The following is a 22,984-nucleotide window of genomic DNA, read 5'->3' as shown; positions in this document are numbered from 1 at the left end:
TACGAGATCGTGCGCAGCGCCACGACGGGGTGCTACGAGATCGTGCGCAGCGCCACGACAGTGTGCGTCACCATTAGCCCATTGTACATTCACGTGCTCGTCTTTTGAGGGGTTCCTTCTTGCCCTCAACTGCGAGAGTATAAAAACAGCTGCCCCCGGACGCCAAAAGGAGGGCTCCGATTTCTTCTGTTGAGTGAAGTGCTCTCCCGTCTCTCTACTTCGGTCAAACCTGACCGCCAACTCTTTGCGATGTTAAAATAAACAAGTTGTTTCGTTGTTACCTGTCGACTCATGCTTTGCCGGGACCTTCGGATGCTTCCAGTGGTACCCCAGGCCGCCAGGCCAACGCTACCCTTGGGGCTTGCGACCCAGGTACAACCACGGGCGTCAGCGCCGAGTTCCCAACAGATCGTACCAGCAGTCGGATCCCAAACATCTGGTTGCCAGCGGTGAGATCGCCTACGACTTCAAACAACTGTCTGCCAGCGGCGAGATCGCGACAACGGAGGCCAGCAGCAAAGAGATGCAGTTGACAGTATGCTGAGCAGCTCAACGACGATCCGGGAGCAGTGCAACGAGCCCTGTGTGACGACTGGTTGCCTGCAGCGGAACGACTGCGCGGAATTCCTGCCTGCGAGGTTTGGTGAGTGCGGGACTTTCTTCTTCTGAGCTTTGCCAGGCTTTTTGTTAGTGTTAGAAACAGAGCTGGTAATTGTGGTTGTCGTTGCTGCCGGGTTAGTTGCGGCAAGACAATAATAGGCAGTAGAGAAAGCAGCATTCAGAGCAGCCATGGATTTGAAGTCGTTGCGCAAACCGAAATTGTTGGAGCTTGCAAGAGAGTTGGGTCTGGATGTCTCAGACAAACTAAGAAAACCTGAACTGCTAAAGGCTATTCTTGAGTTAGAGGCTGAGGATGACGAGCTGTCGGAATGCCTTGAGACTATTGAGGAGAGGTCAAAAAGACAGGAGCGCGAACTTAAAGAGCAAAAAGAGAAATATGAGCGCGAACTTAAAGAGCAAAAAGAGAAACAGGAGCGCGAACTTAAAGAACAGAAAGAGCGAGAGCAACAAGAGCGTGACCGTCAACACGCTTTGGAAATGAAGCGTCTTGAGGTAGAGATGGAACGCGCTCGTAATGGAAGTCAGGCACACGGTGCAGGAGAACGCGTATTGTTCAAAATGACTGACCTAATGCGGCCGTTTAAGCTTGGAGAGGACATTGGTTTGTTCCTGGTTAACTTTGAGCGAACGTGCGAGAAGCAGGGGTTCTCTCGGGAAACGTGGCCACAGCGCTTGCTCACTTTGTTACCCGGCGAGGCGGCCGACGTAGTCGCTCGCTTGGATAGAGAGGAGGCAGAGGATTTCGACAAAGTAAAATCGAGTCTGCTAAAAAAGTACCGGCTGTCTGCGGAGGCGTTCCGTCGGAAGTTTCGGGAAAATGAGAAAGGCAAAAGTGAGTCATATACAGAGTTTGCGTATAGGCTTATGTCGAACATGCAGGAGTGGCTCAAAGAAGAGAAAGCGTTTGGTGACCACGATAAAGTTCTGCAGTGCTTCGGGCTAGAACAGTTTTATAGTCGGTTACCGGAGAACGTGCGATACTGGGTCTTGGATAGGCCAGACGTGAGTACGGTGGCTAGAGCCGCTGAGCTAGCCGAGGAGTTTGTGACGCGTCGAGCTCGCGGAGCTAAGGACGGTCAAAAGGGTGAATTTGGCTCCAAGTCTGAGAGGCCAAGGTTCACGCCCATGAGATTTAAGGGGGACACGCGTAGTGAGGATGCGAGTGAAAGCAATCCGACCAAACGTAAAGAGACGGCAGCCGAAGCCGAACGCAGAAAGCGGTTCGAGATGAGGCGAGCGGGCGTTTGTTATACGTGCCAGAAGCCGGGTCACTTTTCGGCGCAGTGTCCGGAAACAACACCAAAAGTTGTGTTTTTTTCAATAGGCAGCACGGACGAGAACATGAAGCTTCTCGAGCCTTACATGCGAGACCTCCTCGTGAACGGGAAAGAGTGCCGAGTGCTTCGCGATTCCGCAGCTACGATGGATGTAGTTCACCCATCTTACGTAGAACCCCATATGTTCACGGGCGAGTGCGCATGGATCAAGCAAGCCGTGGAAGCTCATAGCGTGTGTCTGCCGGTAGCAAAAGTGCTTATTGAAGGACCTTTCGGAGCGCTTGAGACAGAGGCGGCAGTGTCATCTATGCTGCCACCCCAGTACCCGTACCTATTTTCAAACAGGTCCGATCACCTCCTGCGCGAGAAGGGGCTTTTGTTTGGTGAAGCTAGTGTTCAGGCCTTAACCAGATCGAAGGTTCGGGAGCTCGCTGCAAAGGCGGTAGTTGCGGGGCCGACGTTATCAAACAACGAAAAAGGGTCAGAGGCGCAGCAAGCTGACATTCAGAGCACGCCCGAACTGAATAAACTTGAGTCTGTAACGTTAAAGGCGCCAGATACTGGAGAGGAAAATCCCGATTCGGGAAAGTTAGAAGAGCTATCTACCGATTTGCTCATCGCGCCTACGTCAGACGGACTTGATAGGTTGCTAAAAGTCAGCCGGTCGGCTTTGATAGCCGAGCAAAAAAAGGATGGCAGCCTGGAAAACGTGCGCTGCAATGTCAAAGAAGGTATCGCCAGGAAAACTGCGCGTTTTGTGGAAAGAGGTGGAGTCCTGTACCGGAAGTATCTAGACCGCAGAGGAGTGGAGTTCGATCAGCTGGTCGTGCCTCAATGCTATCGTCAGGATCTGTTGCGCTTGTCACACGGGGGTTCGTGGTCCGGACACCTAGGAGTTAAGAAAACTAAGGACCGTCTCTTGCAAGAGTACTATTGGCCAGGGTGTTTTCGGGACGCAGACCATTTCGTGAGGACATGTGACACTTGTCAGCGGGTGGGCAAACCAGGGGACAAATCGAGGGCGCCGTTGAAATTGGTACCTATCATTACGGAGCCTTTTAGACGGCTCGTTATTGATACTGTGGGACCTCTGCCGGTAACAGCCACGGGGTACAGACACATTTTGACTGTGATCTGCCCAGCGACAAAGTTCCCTGAAGCAGTGCCGCTTAAAGAACTCAGCTCAGTTGAGATAGTTAATGCACTACTGTCCATATTTGCGCGAGTTGGTTTCCCTGCGGAAATCCAATCAGATCAGGGCACAGTGTTTACTAGCGCTTTGACGACAACTTTTCTCGAAAGGTGTGGGGTAAAGCTGTTACACAGCTCAGTGTACCACCCACAGTCGAATTCCGTTGAGAAGCTCCACTCCGTCATGAAGCGCGTGTTGAGAGCGTTGTGTTTTGAACATCGAACTGACTGGGAGCTGTGTCTGCCTGGGGTGATGTTTGCTTTAAGGACCGCGCCGCATGCGGCTACGGGGTTTTCGCCAGCTGAACTGGTGTACGGTCGCTCGCTTCGATCTCCGCTTCGCATGCTTCGAGAATCATGGGAAGGTAGGGGCGACGACCCAGTCGTGGTGGAGTACGTACTTAAGCTCCTCGAACGCTTAAGAAGGGCACAGGAGTTGTCAGGTGAAGCAATGACAAAGGCCCAGCAGAGGGCCAAGGTTTATTATGATCGGACAGCCAGGGCCCGTCGTTTTGAGGTTGGCGATGAGGTCATGATATTGCGTACATCGCTAAACAACAAACTAGACGTGCAGTGGGAGGGCCCAGCACGAATTGTTCAGAAACTGTCGGACGTTAACTACGTGGTAAGTCTGCCAGGAAAGCGGAAAGCACAGCAAGTTTACCACTGTAATCTGCTCAAACCTTATAGACAACGGGAAGCAGTGGTGTGCATGATGATAAACGTTCCTGAAGAGCTTCCAGTCGAGCTTCCGGGACTAGGCTCAGTGACGAACAGGGAAGACACCGGTCAAGTCATTAGTGACCTTATCAGTAAAGCACCGCTGTCGCCCGAGCAGAAAACCGAACTACACCAGCTATTACAAGAGTTTCAAGGTCTGTTCTCTGAGAGGCCTGGTAGGACTTCTGTACTTACTCATGATATAGAACTTACCTCCACAGAGCCAGTACGATCCAAGGCGTATCGGGTGTCACCCCGCCAGAGCGATATTATGGAGGCTGAGGTAAAGAAAATGCTACAGCTCGGTGTTATTGAGGCAGGTGAGAGTGATTATACCTCCCCTTTGATTTTAGTTGAGGTACCGGGCAAGGAACCTCGTCCTTGCGTCGACTACCGCAGGCTTAATTCCATCACTAAGGATCAAATTTATCCGATCCCTAACATCGAGGAGCGCCTTGAGAAAGTTAGTAGCGCTCAGTTTATTTCCACCCTAGATCTTGTCAGGGGTTATTGGCAGGTTCCACTTACAGAAGAGGCTAGTAGGTATGCGGCGTTCATTTCACCAATGGGAACATTCCGTCCTAAAGTGTTGAGTTTTGGTTTGAAGAACGCGCCATACTGTTTTTCAAGTCTCATGGATAAAGTGTTGCGGGGACAGCAAGAATTCGCTTTACCGTATCTAGACGACGTAGCGATATTCTCCGCATCCTGGTCTGAGCATATGGCACACTTGCGGGCAGTGCTAACCCGCCTGCGCGAAGCAGGCTTGACAGTCAAGGCTCCTAAGTGCCAGTTAGCACAGGCCGAGGTTGTCTACCTCGGTCACGTGATTGGTCAGGGTCGTCGCCGCCCCTCTGAAATAAAAGTGGCCGCTGTGCGAGACTTTCCGCAACCGCGCACCAAGACCGATATTCGGTCGTTCTTGGGTGTCGCCGGCTACTATCAGAGGTACATCCCTAGGTACTCTGATATCGCGGCTCCCCTGACGGATGCTCTAAGAAAGACAGAGCCTCAAACAGTCGTCTGGGACGAGACAAAGGAAAGAGCTTTTAGCGCCCTAAAGAGTGCCCTAACAAGCCAGCCTGTGCTACGATCGCCAGACTATACAAAAGGGTTCATTGTTCAGTGCGATGCTAGTGAGCGAGGCATGGGCGTTGTACTGTGCCAACGGGAAAATGGAGAAGTAGAACACCCCGTCCTGTATGCTAGTCGTAAGCTGACCAGTCGTGAGCAGGCGTATAGCGCCACCGAGAAAGAGTGTGCATGTCTCGTGTGGGCCGTTCAGAAATTGTCATGCTATCTAGCCGGCTCGAGGTTTATCATTGAGACGGATCACTGCCCTCTCCAATGGCTGCAGACCATCTCTCCCAAAAATGGCCGCCTCCTGCGCTGGAGCCTCGCTTTACAACAATATTCCTTTGAGGTGCGTTACAAAATGGGGAGTCTCAACGGTAACGCCGATGGCTTAAGTCGAAGCCCCTAACGTAGGAATCAGCCTCAAAATTGTTTGTTACTGATGTTTTCTTCCTGAGGCAGGATTTTTTTTTTAACATATTGCTTTTGTTTAGTGTTTCAAAGTGATGATATGCTTTCTAGTGCAATTTTTCAATTTGTGGACGCGTTCTGAGTGATGCTAGACTACTGTAAGGAACTAGGCAGTGGTATAAAAAGGGGAAAGAGCCTGGCAGGGCTTAGTGAGGGTTGTGCCGTGCTTGCTGACTGAGCGGTTGAGTTTTCAGCGTAGTTCTAACGCTTGCCGGGAACGAGAACAAAAATGTGAACTCTCCCGAAGTCACTTTGCAGTGCCCCGTGCGAACCTGAACAAGAGAACGAGGCTTTCTCTGTGCGCTGCGCTCAAGAAACGTCGAGGGACGCCCGACTTCGGTTATGAGCATCATCGAGCGACATCCCTCCGGACAGCGGATGCAGTCCCCTGTCCATCGGGATCTCCTTCCCCCGGCGGGGCGGTCTGTTGCGTTTCGCCTGCGACACGTGGTTTTGCCGGCGCGACTGCGGCGGGGCGGCAGACATTTTGGCCCGATCGTCGTCGCCGCAACACTCATCGCCAGGTGTTTCCAGGCGCGTCTGCGGCGATGCGACCGCCTAGGGATCTCGTTCCAGTCATTGTGCCCGAAACAGGCGATGCCAAAGCAGGGATCTCATTCCAGTTATTGGGCCCGAAACAGGCGATGCCAAAGCAGGGATCTCGTTCCAGTCATTGTGCCCGAAACAGGCGATGCCAAAGCAGGGACCATCTTCTCGTTACAGTCATTGTGTCCGACCGGCAGCGCCACGACAGGGTGCTACGAGATCGTGCGCAGCGCCACGACGGGGTGCTACGAGATCGTGCGCAGCGCCACGACAGTGTGCGTCACCATTAGCCCATTGTACATTCACGTGCTCGTCTTTTGAGGGGTTCCTTCTTGCCCTCAACTGCGAGAGTATAAAAACAGCTGCCCCCGGACGCCAAAAGGAGGGCTCCGATTTCTTCTGTTGAGTGAAGTGCTCTCCCGTCTCTCTACTTCGGTCAAACCTGACCGCCAACTCTTTGCGATGTTAAAATAAACAAGTTGTTTCGTTGTTACCTGTCGACTCATGCTTTGCCGGGACCTTCGGATGCTTCCAGTGGTACCCCAGGCCGCCAGGCCAACGCTACCCTTGGGGCTTGCGACCCAGGTACAACCACGGGCGTCAGCGCCGAGTTCCCAACAGATCGTACCAGCAGTCCGATCCAAACAATACTGTGACCCTGTGACACCCTTTTCTATTCCAGTTTTTGGAACACGCAGCCAGCCATCGCCTAAACGAACATATGCAATCACATGGCCCTCTTGCGACCGAAGTTCGCACACCTCGATGCAGCTGGCCCGGTGCAATATGGCGTGCCCTGCGCGAACACGTAAATCGCCCCGCAAGCCGCTAACGCCGTACATGCTGGCGTGCGCGCGACGCTGCCGCTAGAGGTCTCCCCATGTTAATCACGTACGCTCGACGTCCCAAACTGTGTACCTCCCACACCGCGACGGGAATGACGTCACCCCCGGCAGTATGCCTGTATCTGTGTTAGCCCACATGAACGCGCCAAGAACAAGAGCGACATGCACGCGTTGAGGTGGCTGCTTGGCCTCTGGTTAGATAACGATCGTCCGTAAAGTATCTATGTGTCTTGGGGCACCGCAGCGGAAGTGCGTCATCCCCAGCGGTCCCCGTCTCGGAAGAACACGCGCTGTTCCAAGAACACAAACGAGCGTCGGCTGCGAAAGAACAACCAACCCGTGCGAATCTCACGAATGTGGAATGCGCGTGTGCATGTGGATTCCAGCGTGGTTACGCTCAATGCATGCAAGGCTGCTTATTCCGGCGGACTGCACACTGCACCTATCACGATCGGCCCGCATTCCAATACGTGGCCTCCGAGATCGGCCCAGTTTACTCGGCCAGAAGCACGGCCAGAAGGCAACCGTCCACGCGAAATCGGGGGAAAGAAAGAAAAAAGGCTTACCCTTAAAAAAAAAGTACGACCATTCTCGGGAACGCCTTGTGAGACGTAAGACTTAAACAGCAATAAAGTCTTCAGAAGGAATAGTTACAGCGGCTTCTCTTTTTTGTTACTGTGTTCATGTCCAGAGTTTTATAGTCACGGCAGCTCTGCACGACGGGGCGAGGCTACCACGCCGCGTGTCCATGCGGTACCGGAGGCGTGGGATTCGGGCACCGCCCACCGCGCCACTTGTATACCGCCACGCAATCATCATCTGCGCGAGTCGGCAGACGAGCGTCCGCAGTCGTCAGACACCGGCGCGAATCGAGAGAGGTGAACAAAATATAGCAGAGGAACATAACTTTGCGGGGCAGCTGCAAAGCACCAACAGAAAAACCCATTAGGATTTTCGCCTGCATATATATCGCGCGTGACCGCTGCGAAGCGAGAGATGTTGGGCCTCGCGCTTGGAACGGCGCTGGGCGGCTTCCTTTTGGTGCCCATAGGGATGGAGAAAGGAATGTTTATTGAATGACGCCTACTGGCGGTGATTGTTATGTGCGGATGTGTTTAACTCGATTATACCGTACTTACTCGAGTATAGGCCGATATGTCTGCTTTAAAATGTAATCCACGAAAATCGAGGGGTCGGCTTTTTTCTTTTTTTTATTATTCGAGGATGCTCGTTTGACCGCAACCGCCAGACACTGCCGACCGCAGTATAAGGCCGATGTCACCAGGTCGGAAAAAAAAAAAAAAAGTTGCTGATTTTGTCAGGAGGCAAAGAATGCGAAATATCCGGAACGGCGGGGCTCACAGAGGCGAATGAGGTCCCAAACATTCAAGGCGTTGCTCGAAACTGCTTCAGACGTCTGTCTACTTTGGCGCCACTTCGATATGGTGTGCTTAACTTAGGTAACTGGCTGGGTCACGATCGCGCGGGATGAAATTCCGGCCGATGAGATAATGCGAAACACTCCGTAAGTGCATCCTTTTTCTTTCGTTTGTGTTCTATTCTTTCTATTTTAGGGCATTTCTAATGCAATATATTTAATGCCTGAGCCTTAAGAGTGTCCAAGAGGAAAAAAAGTGTGCGTGTGTGTTAGGTATGGGAAGTGGCATATATATATATATATATATATATATATATATATATATATATATATATACGTCAACACGTCCCAGTGTGGTGAACCCGCTTCAAATCACGGATCATCCGGTAGCTCAAAGAGGTGCCACGTATTGCTACCTCATTTCTCTCGCGGTGATCGCTAAGCCGCCACCGAATTTCGCATATCGCGGCCAGGAATATAGAAGCTGGCCTAGATCCGAGTAGACACGGTACATTCTTCGGGCGCTGCACTGCTGCCGCTAACGCATTGCAATATCCCCTGGCACCGTGAAGATGATGCTCCGGGCGGCGGGGGAGCCCCGTTGTCTGGGAGTGGCCGTCGCGAATCCTTCTTTTTTTTTTTTTTTTGGAAGTGCTCTATGCGTGTAGCAGCAACGATTATTCCAAGGGGAGGAGTAATGACTTCCCGGCTTCTTTTAGTTTTGCACGAATCTCTCTGTAGCTATCACGCATGACGAAGCAAGAGTTACGAATTTGCTATCGCTTCTCTCTCTCTTTTTTTTTTCTTCTTCTCTTCAGGCCGGGAGTGGTCCTGCCGAAACACACGTAGGGCTTGTGGTCAGCTTTTGAAACCGTTGGTGATTTAGGTGCGTGACATGAATAAAAAAGAAAAGCAACGTGTCGTGAAGGGTATATGCGCGTGGTTCGATGTCTGGAATGACGGTTACAACTTATCATTTTTTTTTTTTTGACGACGTGCAACCGAATCGCTGATAGTACCTCGTTTAAAAGATTTTAAGTAATCTTTGTGTGTGTGTGTGTGTGTGTGTGTGTGTGTGTGTGTGTGTGTGTGTGTGTGTGTGTGTGTGTGTGTGTGTGTGTGTGTGTGTGTGTGTGTGTGTGTGTGTGTGTGTGTGTGTGGGTGGGCACTGTTTTCGTGCATTCTCATTTAGCAAGTTTATGCTGAACAAAACGGAGAACGACAGGAGTGTCGAAACGTCAAGCGAACAAAGGGATGCTGAGCAAGACAGGGCGCCGAAGCCGACGTTTCGACAAAAGCTCCTGAACTTCGTGGAGCATGTTTTCTTTTTTTTGTATTAGTTTGTTGTTTATTGATTTGTGTCTAATCGCAGAAACTGCACAATGTGCCACTCTGCAGTTGTGCGAGCTTTTCATATTTGCATATTTTCACGCACGATGCTTGCGATGGGCGCTTTGTCGTAAAAACCCTACGTCACCTCGTGTTATCATCCTTTAATCGTTGAACTGATTGTTATTATTATTTTTTTCTTTTTTTTTCGGTGTAGCGCCGGCGTTGCAACAGCCGTTCCGATTTCATCCCGATTAATTAATGGTCTCCTATTCGTCTATTTACTTGCGAAAGTTGTGGAATTGCAGTGAATGCACAATATCTAACTGCCGTGCAGCAGTACAGCCTGCACTGCTTGCTTTTATAAAGCTGGTTAGGAACTTACGCGAACTACTACTGGCATTTCTTTTTTTTTCATCCTAGCGCACAGTTTCATCTCCATCTTCCTTCATTTGTTTGTCTTGTAGCGGTAGACTTTATTAATAAGTGCGCGTCAGCAACATTTACCGCAGCTTGAGGTCGCTCTATATACTCCCTTGGAATCGCCGAAGATTTCTTTAATGTCTTCTCTGGAAGCCCTATGTAATGTTAACGCTGCCATCTATCTTGTACTGTAGTTTTATGGCAGGTCTTTTTTGGGGATTGTCCGCGGTCTTTCTAAAGCCTGTTTGGGTATTTCATGTGCCACCTGGGCATCTGGATTTCGCCTGTAAGCGACCACGTTTTCCAATGTGCAGAGTCATCATGGTCCACAGAGGAGAGTTTGGGAGACTCGAATTAACGGAATTTGCGAATGGACTCAAATACGAAAATTTGACACGATGACCGTCAAATGCGTGTAATAATACACCGTTCACTGTACTTGTCTTCCGATGGTCTTCCGGTCTGTTGAGTAGCTTGTAGATAAGAAACAGGTGAATGGTGATCGTATCTGGCGTTCCACGTTAAAGCACTGCGTCCATTCGTCCTAATGAGCAAAGCTTCAGTCTGGAGTGTGCTCTCCATACTAAAGCTCGGCACGTTTCAAAGGAGCGCAGACATGGTGGGTGTTTTCCAAATAATGCGGCGCTTTACGTAAATCTAGTAAACGAATTCGAGCGTCGCATAAGAACGAAGGACCCTTAATGTACGACTGGAGTTTGCTTGTCTGTTTGTTTGCTTCCTTGTTTCTTTTTTCTTTTATTCTTGAGTTTTAGGTGTCAAAACTACGTTATGATCATGCGGGACACCGCAGTGGAAGGATCCGGATTAATTTTTACCGCTTCGGGTTCTTTAACGTGCACATCAACGAGTGTTCTTTTTTTTATGCGAAGCATATTACTAGAGCTCAACCCAGCTCCTCAGGCGCGGCGGTGTCGCCTTCAATACCACGTGACACCGTGACGTCACGACAGAGGAGAAACGGGGCTCCAACTCGCGCCATCGCTCGCGGCGTCGCGGCGGTATATAAGCAGCTGCGCTTGCCTCTGCTAGACACTCACGAGGTGAGATGCCTCCTGGAGACATAGCTGCTCGTTGGAATGAGAAGCGAAGGTTGCGGCGTGCTACGGAGACTGTTTCAAGGTGGCTTTGCTACGGCTCAGCGACTACGCGCCCCGCATCGGACGCGGTGAGCGTCGTGCAACGCAGCGTTCGGCGCGACAACGAAATGTGCGCCTGAGCAAGCGCCGCACGCCTGAGCCGACGCCGACGACACCGGCTTTTCTGTGACACGAGCTCCTTAACGCTGTCGCGTTAAAATAAAGGCTAGTATGCTTCGCATCCTGGGCTTAACCTTAGCTAAGCCACAGCCATTTTTTTTCTTCTTTTTTTTCACATTTCGACCCTATTGTAAGGTGGCCGTTGCGAGCAGGATCGAACCCGGGACCCCGAGGCCTGGCGCACCGTAGCCCAACGCAACAGCCACGGTGCTACCACGGCAAGTAAAACGTAGGAAATTGTTATTCATCAGTCGGGGGGGGGGGGGGGGGTGCTCTATGCGTTAACGCAGCAGCTGGTGCTTCTCACCAAAGCTAAAGAACGCAGCAACCTTACAGTAGAATCATCCGCCGCAATTGGACTGGATTTCCTTCCACCCCGCGGGATTGGCCATTATTAGCATGATATCAGGAAGGTACTGTTAGTACTACCATTGGTAAAATCTTCACTCGCATTCATCATTCACCATGTCCGCTTGGAAATGCAGTCTCTTGTGCGCTCACCTGCAAACGCAAGAGACCAGGCTCATTCAGATACACCGCGCCAGTAGCTGTCGTTATCGCTTATATTCGAGCAAAAAAAAAAAAAAATCGAATATTTGACAACTTTGAGCAGTACATTGTTTAATGTGAAATCGAATAGCAAAGAATATTTTTATTTGTTCTTCAACATTTCGGATATTCTCGCGCCCCCTGCAGCCACGCCAAACTTTAATCGCGGCACACCACTTCTGCACGCATATTGTGGCGCCATGCAGGGAGGAAACCTTACACAAGTTTTAGCCTCCGAGATTCCCGTAGCAGCGATATGATCGCCGTGCAGTTTCTCCCTTTACAGCTAGTCGGTACCAACAACAATCGCGCGTGAGGTCACTCCACTAACCCGTTAATCCTCACTTGCCGAGGATGACGAGTCCGCCTTAGACGAAGATAGGTTCTCTTATCGAAATGTTCGCCAGCCTTCCTGAGGCACCTTATCACTGTTTATAACCTTTATGCCACTTGCACACATGTATTATTGTTTTCTTTATAAAACATGTTGTAGAGCATTGGGTGTAACCCTAGAAAACAACCCTCATTCTCCAATCTAGACTCCCGTAACGCAGTACGACGTCCGAAAAAAACAACAGAACAACGCAATCTTCACAAAACTCCCGCGACCTGCCTTCAGTAAGCACAGTAGCGCCATCTATTAGCGTCGCGAAAGTCACCAAACAGGTGAGTGCTGTACATTAGCAGCAGATGGCGCAAAGAGACTCACAAATTCAGAAGTCGAGTTTTACTGTTATATTTGAAAAGAAGGGGGCGCTGAATTTGAATCTCCGCGCCCCTTTCACCACCACCTAATATAGTTACTTATCCGGCAGCTGTTCTAGGGAAGTCTACTATGACCAACAGCACCTTGAGCCGAGTTTAATTTGGTTTGCGCCGTGCGCGTAGTAATATATTTCAGTACTTTGGTTTTGCCGTAACTTCCTGGCTGCTACTCCGATGGGCGACGACAAACAAGTCGAACGTATGAGCTTGCTTGTTCCCTCCCTTTGTAAGAGTCCAGTCAGCCGCGTAGCCCGTTCCAGTGAGTTAACTAAAATCTTGAGGGGGCGATATGATAAAAGCTTGCTATTGTAGGACAAGCTCCAATTTGTGTGCCCCTTAACAGTTGACCGTGCATGTCCATACCGTGTGTCACGGACAATCACACGCGTAAGTAACGAATTACGTGCACTTAATTACTTGTACTCAATGGGACGTCTTGGTAATTTTGTATTTAACAATTACTTTGTTGGCTCGGTAACGCTCGCTGTAATTCAATTACCTCTTTCGGTAAAGTAATGACGTGTAGGCAATTACATTTTCAAGGTCTGAATACATAAATTCTCCGGGAACTAGCGTTTAAATTTAAGGGTTTGAAACATGCATACGCGTTACCTCTTTCCCACAGTCAAGCGAGCTTTGGTGCTGGTGGTGGTTTGTATCAGCAGGCACGCTTAGTCTGAGATCGAGGCCGGAAATCGCTCCGCCTAGGCGTCTCTTACAATGTCACTGCAGTGTGTCTTTACACCTCCATCAAAAGAGTTTCTCTTAAGAATGCAAGAAAAATACGCGAAGCTTATTAGCCGACCACAATTGACGCTTCTGGGAACACAAGATGTCGGAGGCACGCATGTGGAAGGTCCTTCTTTTCCATGCGCTCAAACAAAGGGCAAGACGACAGAAGGCGTTTAATGTCTCCTGTCTCTTCGCATGCAGTGCAGTTCGGATAATACTTCCGTCATAAATAACCATGCTGCTGTGTACTAACAGGTTATGAGCAAGGTGTTTGTGTGTTCCAACACAGCCCTTCCCTCCATTGCATTAATCCGCCGAGTATTCGGGGTCGCTGTATGGATGGACGGAGGAAAAACTTTATTTTCGTCAGAACGCATGTGCGGACGATTCCGTGCTAGATGGTCATCAGCTCATGACTGACGGTGACCTGGGTGGCCCACTCCACGGCACTGGTCTGGACTACCGGGTCTGAGCTGGCCAACACGGCCTCCCAGTGCTCGAGAGAAGGATCACGCATAACATCCACCGGTTGCGGCGCTATGCTACATCTCCATAATATGTGGTCATAGGTGGCCTGTTCCTGGCACCATTTGCATTCTGGCTGAACATCCGGGTAGATTTTCTTTTACACGTATGGGTTATAGAAAGATCTCGTCTGCAATCTTCGCCAGACGCTTTCCTGCGCCTTCACCAATTGCTGGTCCGGGGGCGGATAAATTCTCCGCTCAAGTTTGTAATGGTTAGTAATGTCGTGACACCAGCACATCTCTCGTGGACCTCCCCGGAACGTCCGGCTCATCTGCTCGGTTGACGAAACCTCGAGCATTCATGCGAACCGCCTCGTTCCCAGGGTCCCCAGAGTGTGTCGGTACCCAGAAAATTTCCACCTCCGTAGTCCCTCGCCCCGTGGCCCGATTTAGCAATCCTGCCGCTGTGACAGATGTTCTGCCCCTCGCCTAATTTCGGATGGCTGTTTTAGAGTCGCCGAAAATCAGGTCAGCTTTAGTATTACCTATAGCTAGCGCTATCGCCGCCTCCTGTGCAGTTTCTGAGGAGCGGGTTTCGACTGATCCAGAGGTGACTAAGCGTCCCCGCCCGTCCACTGCCGCAACTGCAAATGCGTCCTTGTTCTTATACTCGGCGACATCTACGTAGACTGCCCCATTGTATACTTCCCGTACTTAGCATGTAAAGCTCTGGCTCTTGCCTTCCTGCGGTTCTCGTGATGTATCGGATGCATATATTTGGGCAAAGGTTTTACGTACAAGACCTTGCGGGGTCGCTGTAGATTTATTTCACAAGAAAACGAGGGAAGATTAGCGAAGACAACATTGGAAACCAATTCCTAGTGAAGTTAAGCATGGTCTGAAGGTGTTCAGAAGACGTATTGAAAGAGCCAGTCCAGCTTGTTGTAGTCACTGCATTTTTGCTATGTTAAGAAAGGTATGTTAGAAAATAACGCCAAAGCAACCAATTACTTTCTAGTAGTTGCTCAGTTACATTCTTCGGGCTATGATTGGTAACATATCTGAAAGAATTGTAACTGTACCACGCTAGTTGTGTTTCTTTCTGTAGCGTGTACAAGTCTGCTGACAATTCAAACGAATATGACCCTCATTTCTGTCATTCTGTTTCTTTTTCTAGAAAAAAAGAAACTCTCGTTTCAAGATCCTGAGCGAGTAATTGCAGGCACTGGGAAAAAGCAGACATTCACTGATGCTCGAAATCATTCATAGTGTCTGGCGAAACGTCAGATAACAAGAAACGTTTTTTTTTTTTTTTTGCATTCTGTATACCAATGCGTACATGTAACATACACATTAAAACGCTAAACTTGGACGTGCAATCAAATCGACGTGCAATCAAATGCAAAAGAGTGCACATTAGGGTTGATTGGTTCATGATTACGAAGAGACCGCAGCACTGATTAACAACTAAGTTGTTAATCGAAGCACGAACAAGCAACATAAATTTAGCATGCGCAGGAAGAATAAAATTGTAATCAATCATACAGGAAGGCTATCTCCTTCGGAAGGAATGAAATGCAGGGGAGGCTTACGCATCCTTCGCCGCTATTATGGCTGTTAAAGGCTTAAGGAATAAGACGTGCGCGGTCAACGTGGCATATGTTGACAAGCAGGTCACAACTGTAAGTGACGGCTCGCAGCCGCATTCTTTGCGATGCATTGACAATTAACTACGCCTAGCATGTTTCCGAACCTCGTCTGAGTATATCTCGCATGTGGTCAGTGATGCACCGCCTCGTTTCACCTATATAGAAACGCCTGCATGAAAAAGGGATCTTATGAACCACACAGTCGCAACAGTCAACGAGAAACCTCTATCTGTGCTGCTTCAATTTTACAGCTTCTTTTTTTGTTCTTGGTCTCCCGATTGACTCGTTGGCACAGGCTGCGCGATTTAACTCGGGCTGTGAACAAGAGCCCAACCTCTGCCCTGCTGACAACCTTATTGAGATTACGCGCAACCTGGTGTACATGTGGGATAACCGCAACCGTTTACCGTGAGTGAATCTCAAAGGGAGCGACTGCCGATTGCTTTCTTTTAAGGCCAGCTACGAGGCTCTCAGCGCTAATGGAAAACCTGCTAGCTTCAGCTTAGCTACTTGCAATCTGGAGCTTACGCCTACCTGGTGGTCACAAGATCCGATGAAGGCCGCCATCATGCAAAATCTTGCAATACCCAGCTAAACTATCTTTGAGTGCTCTGTGGAAAACGGGAGAAGGTTGTGTGGTGGGACCTCTGGCACGACTTCAGAAACAGAAATCAGAAATGTTTTTATTTCCGACAAACTTCGTTGGGTGTCCTCCAGGCGGAAAGCTGAGACCTACAGCTTGAATATGCCTAAGGCCCTTACATGGCAGCTGTTATGGGCAAACGTACAACGTATGAAAGACTCATCTGTTAAGATATATGTGCAACACGCAAAGAAAGATGCTTCTTTTCAGATAATGACATAGTATCTATAAAAAAATCAATTACGGCTAGTGAGAAGCAAAGCCAAGATGCATGTTGTATTGACGTCCCAAATGATCGCATTTCCAAAATAAGCACTACAGTCGACCTGTTTAGGATGTACATTATAATAATACATCGAGTTGTGAAATACTGCGTGCGATCGGATATTACGTAGGATAAAGAATGTGAAGTATAAATTACGATTCTCCTTATTGTGTATTCAGTCGAGTTTACAAAATTGTACTCTAAATTGTCTTCAGTCAGAGTACCTACGATAACACTTTGTTATTTCACAAATTTATTTAACGATGAAGGTAGGGTGCACCTTAGCGACAGCATGAGATGATTAGTGCGCATATATGGTAATCACCACCCGTCCTGGCTGTGGCTACGTGCGTCAATTTTTTCGCGTGCGAGTCGTGGCGTACGTTTTGAAAAGGTTCTACAATTTTCGGAGCCAAGGGAAAAAGAAATACAGTAGCCGGTATTCATATAGATTAATTATTCGTATTGCGTTACAATTATAAAGAAAAATTGCGCAGTAGACAGGAAATGAGGTACATTGGCTACATGTCGAAGTGCTTGTTTCTGAATATGAAGAAGCGCATCGATCTTGCGTTCCGTGGTCGTAGCCCGGACACACAAGTGCACAGTAATTGAGACGCGAATGAAACGAGGCAGAATGTAGCTGCGACTTTACTTTCTCCCAGAAAATAAATACAGCAGGGGGATAATACATCTACGGGCGGCGACATTAACTTCATAACTAGTTCAATTTGGTAGGCTAAACCCCGTGAGATCGATTTTGTGCGCGACGGCGACGAGCCACTGCTTCGAGCGACGAATCGAGCCATTGCTTGAACAGATCGCTCGGTCTTCTCGCTCGATCGCTCGGTTCGGGAAATCTGGAATTCGTAGCTCGTCGCCCGGAAATCCTATAAGCGACTAGCCAGTAGTGTGAAGCCGGAACTGGGTGCACGTCACTCAAATACTACCGATTGTCGCACGGAACGAGCAAATGATTGAATTTTCGTACGCGCAAGTATAAGAACCTACTGCAAGGACCTTCAGAAATATTTTATGCAGCTCCTTACAGTAAAACACATCAACTTATATTTATAAAGCACGCGTCACGCCAGTTACGACGCGTATTTGCTGCCCTCGTAACGGCAACACCGGGGAGACGTCGCTCAATATCGTCGCTCGCATGGAGTACGACTTGTTGGCGACAAGCGATCGCGACAGCCGTCTCCATCGCATCGCTTGTCGCTGTCGCGCGCAAGATCGCTTGCATGGGGCTTATACTATATATCCGATTCCTATCTTTTTCAAAGCGGGACACCCAATACCTTCTATTTGTTCAAAGCTTGAATGGGCGCACCATCCAAGAATAGTTCTTTATGTAATAATACTGCCTGCCACATGCCTCAAATATTATGTTCCTTGGGTTGGAACTGTTAATAGTTAGAGCGTTACTCCCATACAGACACGGCCAATTACAAACGATACTGCGCCATTTCTGCAACAGATTATCAAGCTCGCCAAGGTTGACGACTGGGCGTGTTTGTATAGCATATTAGAGGTTGGATTGCGCAACATTTTGACCAGACACAGAGAAGAGAAACACACACCACAGAAACACCCCTGTGGTGTGTGTTTCTCTTCTGTGTGTCTCGTCAAAAATGTTGCGCAATCCAACCTTATCAAGATCATGGTCAGAGAAAGGCTCGTATCATCGGTATCGTATCGTATAGAACAATGAATGCATCACTCACTATTTCAGCAACATTGTCGTGTAGGTAGTAAACACAATCGGGCCCGAAACCGTACCCTGCGACACACCACATTTAATTTCCCTGTACGAAGAGTAATATTTTTCGATAGCAATGCACTGGGTCTGCCCAGATATGATGGGAACAAATTTGCCACGCCACCGATGTACCATATCCTTTTCGTTTACTTAATAAAATACGATAACTTAAACGATCAAATGCCTTTCTATGATCAATAAAGATACCCGCCGTTACTTTTTCACCATCAATGTTTTTTTAACTATTAGCTCCTTTTGACATAACAAAGCTGCTTCGATTGACCTACCCCGGCACAACACGTGTTGACAGCCAGAAAGGATGTTATTCGTCGCAGAGAAATCGTTAATAGGAGTAAAAATAATTAATAGAAATAAAAAATAGTTAATGGGAGTAAAAAGAAAACGCAGATAAAATGGAAAAAGGCCTATAGTTTCCCAGGTTTCTTTCAGATACAACCTTTGAAAATAACTGACAACCTTGCTTTCTTGGTAGCTCTTTGAAAATGGACATGCACATTCCAGAACCATATGTTAAACAAGAATGCAAGATGGACTGCTACGACACCAATTGCATGTTCTATACAGGTCTGATTTTGGATGCCGACCGCATCAACGGCATCGCTGTTGTTTAAGAACAAAAATGTACGACAAATTTCAGGTATCGTCAGTCGGCTCGAGAAAAATGCCGTGTAAACATCTCTCAACAGCAGTCCCCCATACCGCGTTGTCCGATGATTCCATCACGCTCGCAAAGTGTTTATTGAAACTCTCAGTTAAAAGGACGTCCGACATTTTTTTCATTGCTCACGGTTGATTCGCAAAATCTACGATTCACATTTTGCTTGTCTGATTGCATAATCGATAATTTTCCACGTCTTGGTTTTTCTCGGCACGACTGCAAGAAGGCTTTCGTAATAAACTGCTTTAGCTTTTCGCAGTTCTTTATTTAGTATAGTCCTTAACTTTCTAAGTGCAAGAAGATTGCTTTGCTCATGCGTATGGATGGATGGATGGATGGATGCAAAACTTTAATAAAGGTCCTGAGGTACGCGACTCAGCGCGCTGCGGGCCGCTCCCACGTTGGGACAGTCAGGCCTTGCCCGACCGCCGCATGGTGGGCCCTCTGGACAGCCCATAGTTGCGCCCCGGCATCGGGGCTCTTGATAGCGGAGAGCCACTTGTCTTCATTGATTCGCTCTGTGCCTCGTAACGAGGGGCGACGCCAGAGCATGTGGTCTAGGCTAGCGATGTCATTGCAGTGCCTGCAAGAACTAGTGGCATAGGTGTCGGAATAAAACTTGTGGAATAAAGCCGGGCTGGGATACGAGCCTGTTTGCAATAATCTGAGGGTCAATGCCTGCGCTCTATTTAACTTCTTGTGTGGAAGGGGAAAGTCTCTCCTGCCGAGATAGAAGTGCTGCGCAATTTCATTGTATGTGGTCGGTTGATCTCTGTTCTCCACCACTGCGGGCCGGCGTTGGAGTTCTCCGTGTTCGCGGAAAGCGAGACCTCGCGCCTTGGAGTGGGCCAGCTCGTTGAGGTTTGTGGGGCCTCCCATGATGGATCCCATGTGAGCGGGGAACCACGTGAGTGTGGGTGGCGATGCTTTTGCCGTCGAGGATGCGACAGGCTTCCTTACACACAGCGCCAACGCTGAAGGCGCGGATGGCTGCCCTGGAGTCGCTGAATATGTGGGCATGTTTGTCGTCCAAGAGGGCCAAGGCAATGGCCACTTGCTCGGCCGCACGCGACGACGTGCTTCGTACCGAAGCGGCGTTAACGGTCGAACCCCTGTGGTTCATCGACACTACCGTGAAATTGTTGCTGTTGCCATACTGGGCCGCGTCAACGAAGCAGCTGCCGCCTGGGAGTTCTGTCGCGCGGCGTAGGAGTGCCACCGTCCTGGCCTTCCTTCTTTCTACGTTGCGTTCGGGATGCATATTGCGCGGGGCGGGCGATATGATGATTCTATCTTTCTGCTCTTTCGGAAGGCCCTGATAGGCGTCTTCGACAGTGGCCGGGGGGACGCCCATCTCCGTTAGGAGTCGTCTGCCCGCCCTGGTGCCGGAGAGCCTGAGAATCTGCGCCCTTTCTTGTGCTTCTGCAATTTCTTCCAGGGTATTATGAATACCCAACTGCAGGAGTCGGTCGGTGCGTGTGTAGTTTGGTAGTCCGAGCGCGCTCTTGATCCCCCCTCCTTATCATGGCATTTAGCTTGTCTCGCTCGGCCCTCTTCCAGACGTGCATGGCCGCTACGTACGTGGAATAGCATAACAAGAAAGCGTGGACTAGACTTATCAGATTCTCTTCGCTCAGGCCTCTCCTTCTGTTAGCTACCGGTCTGATTAGACCGATGACGCCTATTTTATTCATCTTAATCATTTTAACATGTGCGTTTTTTTTTTACCTTTCCTATTTTAAGCGGAAAAGACTCGTTCTACAGGCGACCAAATATCGACAGGAATTTGTCCTATGCTTCACTAGCACATTTCTTTTTGTGATACAAAGACCAATCTGTGCGCAGAAGAAGTATACTGTAAAATGTAAATGGACATCCTTAAATGTAAATGTAAATGTGAATGTAAATGCAAATCCTTAAATGTAAATGGACACCCTTAAATGTGAAAAAGATAAATGGACACCCTAAGTGTGTGAGTTATAGACACATTTACACCCTTTTTCATTTTTAGGGTGTAAATTACTTTACAGTTTACGTGAATCTGTTCCATATTTTCGCCTGATATTTTCGCCTGGCAGACGTTGATCGCTGATATGGGTTGCGGGATCGAATCCCGGCCACGGTGGCCGCATTTCGATGGGGACGAAATCCGAAAACACCCGTGTACTTAGAATTAGGTGCGCGTTAAAGAACCCCAATTGGGCAGAATTACCGGATTTCCCCACTTCGGCGAGCCTCATAATCAGATCTTGGTTCTGGCACTTAAAACCCTATAATTATTTTTCTTCGCTGTTGTCATAGCTGATATTCCCGACTGTGTAAATCTCTGTACCAGCAGCTCTCTTCCGAGCTCATGGAAAACTGCTAAAGTAATCTTTATTCCCAAACCCAATAAACCCTCTGACATAGCTAATCTTAGACCTATTTCCCTCACGTCATGCTTGGGCAAAACGCTCGAACATGTCATGCTTAATCGCGTCAATAAATACGCGGAAGACAATCAGTTATTCCCGCCGGAGATGATTGGCTTTCGCCAGTCGCTTTCTTGCCAGGACGCCATGCTAAGGCTCAAGCATGACCTTCTCACTCCTACGTTTAGTAAAGACACCCAAGCCATCTTAGGACTCGACCTTCGCGGTGCATTCAACAACATAGATCATGGATCTATGTTACGTGAGTTGAATGTTATTAACTGCGGTAGAAAAATGCATGACTACATCCGCGAATTTCTTACCAATCGCACAGCTATCATAAGTCTCAATGATCAAACTTCGCCCCCAATCACCCTTGGTAGCTTTGGCACTCCTCAGGGATCTGTGCTCTCGCCGTTTCTATTTAACCTAGCTATGAGGTCTATTGCTGGGAAGCTAGCACAAATACCGGATCTCCAATATTCCTTATATGCAGACGACATTACCCTATGGATTAAGGGTGGCTCGGATGGCTACATTCAAGATACCTTACAAGAGGCTGCAGACGCAGTGGCTACGAGAGCCGGGTTCATGAACCTCGAGTGCTCGCCCACCAAATCTGAGCTGTTAATTCTATCCGCAAATAAACGTGTTACGCCGAACATTCAGATTAACATTAACGGGAAGGAAGTTCCCGTAGTAGACAAAATCCGTGTAGTTGGCATGCACATTCAATCTAACAGACTCAATACGTATACACTTCAAACGGTTACTGCCAGCGTAGGTCATACCACACGGCTAATAGGAAGGGTGTGCAATAAGCACGGAGGTGTCCGCGAGGCAGAATTGCTAAGACTGGTACAGGCGTTTTCTGTCAGTAAAATCACATTCTCCCTACCCTATCTCCACTTAACTAGGGCCGAGGAAGATAAAGTTAACTCATTGATACGCAGACTCTACAAATTTGCCCTTGGAGTGCCAAGTAGAGCTTCTTCTGAGAGACTTTTGGCTACAGGTACCTTGAATACTTTTAGTGAGCTCGCAGAAGCCCACCTGACCGCTCAATACCAGCGCTTATCGAACACCCACACTGGTAGGCACATTCTAAACTCCCTAAGTATTGCCCCAGCACCCATGACCAATGAGAAATTCAATATTCCCCACTCGATACATGAGCACTTTCATATCCCTCCTCTACCTAAGAATATGCACCCTGTTCATCACGAACATAGAAGGCAACAACGAGCTAAAGCCCTGCAGAAAAAGTTATTTAACTACAAAGACGTGCTCTATGTCGATGCCGCAGAGTATCCGTGTGGACATAAATTCGCCATATCAGTTGTTGACTCCACTGGCAGTATTGCGACGGGAGCATCCATTATAGCCTGTTCCTCGGAGGAGGCAGAGGAGGCGGCGGTGGCACTCGCCGCGACAATACCCAATTACTCTGTCCTAGTAAGTGACTCCAAAACTGCCATACACAACTTTGGAGCGGGTAGGGTTTGCAGGACAGCCCTGGCAATTCTATCTCACAATCCGCCAGCCCAACTTCTGAGTTTAATCTGGACACCTGCTCACGCAGGCCTAATCGGCAATGAAGCGGCCCACCTAAGTGCTCGAGCTTTCACGAACCGAGCACAGGCAGGGGACGGTTCAGACGCCAATAATCTCCCTCCAGCATTCACCTCCAAAGACAGATTACTTACTTACCACGACATTTGCGGGCATTACCGCCTAGGTCGCCTAACCCTCCCTCCTTTAATGATTCGGTCGTCACGCATACACGAGGTACTATGGCGTAAACTACAGACTCGCACTTTTCTATCTCCTGCCTTACGTCACAAAATTCACCCGGGAATATACCCTAATTCAGCCTGCAAGTTTTGTCCTGCCAGCAGAGCGGACCT

The 22,984-nt window shown here is 48.8% G+C and overlaps 1 protein-coding gene across 2 annotated transcripts in view; it reads right to left on the bottom strand.

The window, feature by feature from the left end:
* The window catches only part of LOC142588053 (uncharacterized), a 52,996-nt gene that overhangs the window by 16,965 nt on the left and 13,047 nt on the right, over positions 1-22,984 (bottom strand). The window contains exon 4 of one of the 2 annotated variants that reach the window (XR_012829662.1): positions 11,258-11,653. The exons of the other annotated variant lie outside the window; for it this stretch is intronic. The gene's annotated coding sequence lies outside the window, so the exon portion shown is untranslated. Of the gene's footprint in view, positions 1-11,257; positions 11,654-22,984 lie in introns of those variants that run through there. 2 annotated transcript variants of the gene reach the window in all.

Source organism: Dermacentor variabilis, chromosome 7 (genome assembly GCF_050947875.1).
Source record: "Dermacentor variabilis isolate Ectoservices chromosome 7, ASM5094787v1, whole genome shotgun sequence".
Classification (NCBI taxonomy): domain Eukaryota; kingdom Metazoa; phylum Arthropoda; class Arachnida; order Ixodida; family Ixodidae; genus Dermacentor; species Dermacentor variabilis.
The sequence above is the reverse complement of the archived record's forward strand: the minus strand, read 5'-3'. Positions and strand labels throughout refer to the sequence as shown.